General features: G+C 48.6%; 1 long non-coding RNA gene across 1 annotated transcript; it reads left to right on the forward strand.

The window, feature by feature from the left end:
* The first annotated feature begins 1668 nt into the window (after positions 1-1668).
* LOC119291824 lies at positions 1669-2923 on the forward strand. The gene is made up of 2 exons (XR_005142659.1): positions 1669-2333; positions 2411-2923. It is a non-coding gene; the product is annotated as an uncharacterized LOC119291824 (long non-coding RNA).
* Positions 2924-4091: the final 1168 nt, after the last annotated feature.

Here is a 4091-nt window from a genome sequence, read left to right on the forward strand (position 1 = left end):
ACTAACTTTATATTAAAAAATATAAACATTAAAAATATAAAATCAACATTATCAGATGCACCACCAAATGTATTTTCATACTATATAGTTTTAATATTGTAGATGTTCATATTTTTACATCCTAGCAAAAAATGCTCGTGCGTTGCATCGGGTATAGAATAAATCTCAGAGTTCATATGGTATTCAAGTGTTTACCTATCATGGTGAATAATAAGATTTTCCAATTAAATTGCTTGTGAAACTCATAAATATCCACTTTATGAAGATCTCATTGTATTTCAAAAGCTCGTAATCTTTTTCTCTACTAATAAAACCTACTTTTTCAACTCGCTCTAAAAAAGTTGAATTGCGTGTAATAAGTTGTTATTTAACAACCCTATGTAAAAATAATTACAGCGGCCACTGCTTCTATGCAAAGTAATTGTGCATCATTGACATACCTGTAACAGTTTCAAACAAATCATATCTTCATCGCTATATCTCACAATCCCTATTAACATTAATTCATATTTATGCTTTCTCATTTCAAAAATATGATGATCAGAAAGTAAAGAATTTACAATACTTGCGACACTTTTGTTGTGCCGTCAACAGTAGGAGCACACTCTCCATGCCAACATGACCACTTCCCTGGACATTATCACTGGGCCTCGATGAGTATCAGGATTAGGGGATGCAGAGCCGTGGGACACATGGTACAACAGAGGGTAGTGCTCCTTCTCCCAGCTGTCGTGCGGGGCGAAACATGGTGCGAGCAAGAAGCATTGTTGTCGCACTCTCTCTATTCTTCATCCCTCACTCTCCTTCCTATCTTACTAATGACATCGATGACATACATAGTTGAGGAATATCTTGATGGTTAGCAAGTACCGGCGAGCTTTAAATATATTCTCCATTAAGAAATATTTATTTTTAATATTTCATTCACTTTTAATTATTATACTCCATCCATCTTAAAATAAATGTCTCGACATTGTACTAACTAACAATACTCCCTATACTTAGCGGGGAAGATCGGATGCAATAAGATCCTAATTGAATCAGACAACAACTTTGTGGTTGAATCAGTACAAAATCCGGATGCTCATGCTGGACTTGATGCGGTTATGGTGGCAGAGTGTAAGCAGCTAGCTCTGAATTTTGCTAATGTTGAATACTCACATTGCTTCCGCGAGGCGAATGAGGTGGCACACAAATCCTTTAGTGATAAATCTTCTATTTTCTGAAAATCGTTTATCGCTGATTTTATTTCTCACTTCATTGTAAATGACTTGGCTATTATTTGAGGAATAAAGTTTTATTGGTTAAAAAAAACTAACAATACTCCCTTTGTTCCTAAATATAAGTCTTTTTAACGATTTAATATGGATTACATATAGACCAAAATGAGTGAAAGTACACTCTAAAATATGTCTATATACATGCATATGTAGTCCGTATTAAAATTTGTAAAAGGACTTAAATTTAGAAACAGGGAAATACAAAATTGTGTATAAAGTTGTATTGCCAGTTATTTTAGGACAGAGGAAGTATGTACTAACAACAAACATCATCAAGTATTAATCGGTGCTCTTCCGGAAAATGAAAATTCGGTGCTAGCATGCGTGCAGCTTCTGGCCCGTACAAGACCAATCTCATTCCATTTCATTAAAGAAAAGCACTGACCGCCCACTGCGTGCCTTATCTCATCGCCACTCCTCTCCTTCTTTTATCCAGATTGCCAATTCCTCCGCTCATCCTAATCCAGCGCTGGTCCTCTTCTTCTTCTCCATCCAATCTAGCCAAGAGCTGCACGTGCGCGGGGCCGTGGTGGCTGGCCAGCGCAGCACCCCCTAATCGGCGATGAACCAGAGACCGCCTAGGCTGGCACCTTGGAGCTCCTCTGCCTCGTCCTGATCTGGCCGTTCGCCCCAGTCGTCGGCCCCGTGCTTCGGATCAGGCCAGAAGCCTTGCCTACGACCTGATTCAGACTGCGTAGCCTTCGCCACCTGCGCCATGCCCCAGAGGTTCGGCCGATCCCGCGTCGCTCATTCTCGCTTCTTCCTTTTCTCGCGGCCCGCGTTGACTGCGAGAGGCCACATGCCTCGTCCAACCACATCCTCTCACTGCCTTGCTCCTCCACCACCACTTCTCTCCCTTCTTCCTCCCCTCCCTGCCAGCCAGGGCACTCTCCCTCTCCCACCTCCGTTCGCCGCAGGTGAGTGCGCGGCTACGGGTGTCTGGCCAGCAGCAACAGCTGCGGCAGTTCCGCGCCAGGAGAAGCCGCGCGCTGGGCGATGCGGAGGACGACGACATGCCGCTTCCTCATTCGGGCGTCCTCCTCTGCGCCGTCGGTGAGCCCTCCCCTTCTTCCTCCATCTCTCTTCTCTCCCACGTGCTTCTTCTCTAAGAGCTCTCTCTTTTTCTACAGAGAGACGACCATGGCCGCCCGATGCCCGAGCACCGCCGGCCAAGGATCCGCCGGCGTCCAGACCCCCTCAGGCCATCCCCATCTCGCCAGAGACCTACACCAAGTCCCATCCAGCGCCCGCGCCACCCTTCGGGCCCCGCCCCGCAGCTCTGCAGCCCGAGCGCTTCGGCCGCCTCGCACCCGAAGCAGAGGAGAGGAGCTCCCTACCACGAGCCTCTCCAGCCCCGGCAAACCAGCAGGCCGACCCGGCCTCCTAGTCACTTCCCTCCTTCCTTTTTTTCCGGCGGTACGCATCACCCCTTCCTTGGCTTCTGCGGGAAGCCGGCGGCAAGCTGCGGCCCGTGCCCGGCGGTGGAGAAGGCAAATGGATAAGCGGTGGTGGTGCCCGGTGGTGAAGCAGTTTAATTAAGTACCGTGGGTAGAATTGTAACAAATGCAGGGGTTTTTATGTAAAAGCGAAGTGTTTTCTCACGTATCCACTTAAAATAGGATTGCGGATTGAATTCTCAAAAATGAAGGGGCTTTTCTGCAAAAGTGCAGACGACGTATGGTTTATTAGTACGAGATAATATTTGGTCAAACTTTGTGTAGTTTGACTTTGATCAAATCTTATATGCGGAGTAAAAAGAAATGGAGGGAGTACGAGCAAGCTGTAGCCTGTAGGCAGTGACTAGAGAGACACCAGGGATGGGGCTGAGGATGACATGACGAGCCGGGGAGACGCCCCTCTGCTTTTCCGGGCGCGAGCAGAGCAGAGAGACAGGGGCAGCCACGTCATTTCCATGTAGTACTACAGGGAGAGTGAGTGACATGTGATCGTGGCAGCCATGTCATTTCGTGATCGCTGTTGCGTGCGCCGCTCTGCTCCCGTGTCCCCCCGACCAGAGCGTGATCACCGCCCCCGTGCGTGCATGCTGTGGACAGCAAGCACGCTTGACCAAGGCCAGAGATGTGCAGCAAATAAAGCAGCGAGTGAAAAGAAATCTCGCCCGTGCCGCGCGGGGGGCAAGCCGGAGGTACGCGCACGGCATCACGTGGTGGCGTGGGGATGGTCTCGTCGCCGTCGTCGGCGGATCCGTCTCCTCCTCCGATCCTTGCCTGTGTGTGCCCGGGGCCTGGGCGTGGGTGGGGCTCGGCCCATCCATGCACCGTCGTCGTCGGCCAGCCGGGGAACGGGTGCACGTTGCTCTCGTACGTACGGTGCGACCAGGATTAATGGTGCCCCATAAATGGGTGCTGTGGATCGCGTGGCCGGCCGCCGGGAGCGGCGAGAATCGGTCGAGCGGCTATGGCTATGGCTAGCTAGCTACCGGAACTGAAAGAGGATCAAGGTATACCTGTTTTGGATCGTGACGGGTGAGAAAGAAAAGAAGAGCTAACATGTATCCGAGCCAGACTTTATTCGGTCATGTGACTCACGTCTACCATACACACCTGTCTTCTTCATGTAAGATGCACTGCTTGCCAATAGCACGAGACAGTACTTAACAAGTAGGCTTTTGATTTGTGGCCTCCTACAGGATTGCAAGCTACTCCTGGCTAAACCGATTGCCTTCACATAAAGTGCGTAGGATGAATCGACTCAATGACTTGATAGTAGCAATTGGAAAATGGAGATAAATTGATGTGGATCGATGCAAGTAAAATTGTGCATATGCGTCCAGTGGTGGGCCTGAGATTA

This window comes from Triticum dicoccoides, chromosome 1A (genome assembly GCF_002162155.2).
Source record: "Triticum dicoccoides isolate Atlit2015 ecotype Zavitan chromosome 1A, WEW_v2.0, whole genome shotgun sequence".
NCBI classification, from domain to species: domain Eukaryota; kingdom Viridiplantae; phylum Streptophyta; class Magnoliopsida; order Poales; family Poaceae; genus Triticum; species Triticum dicoccoides.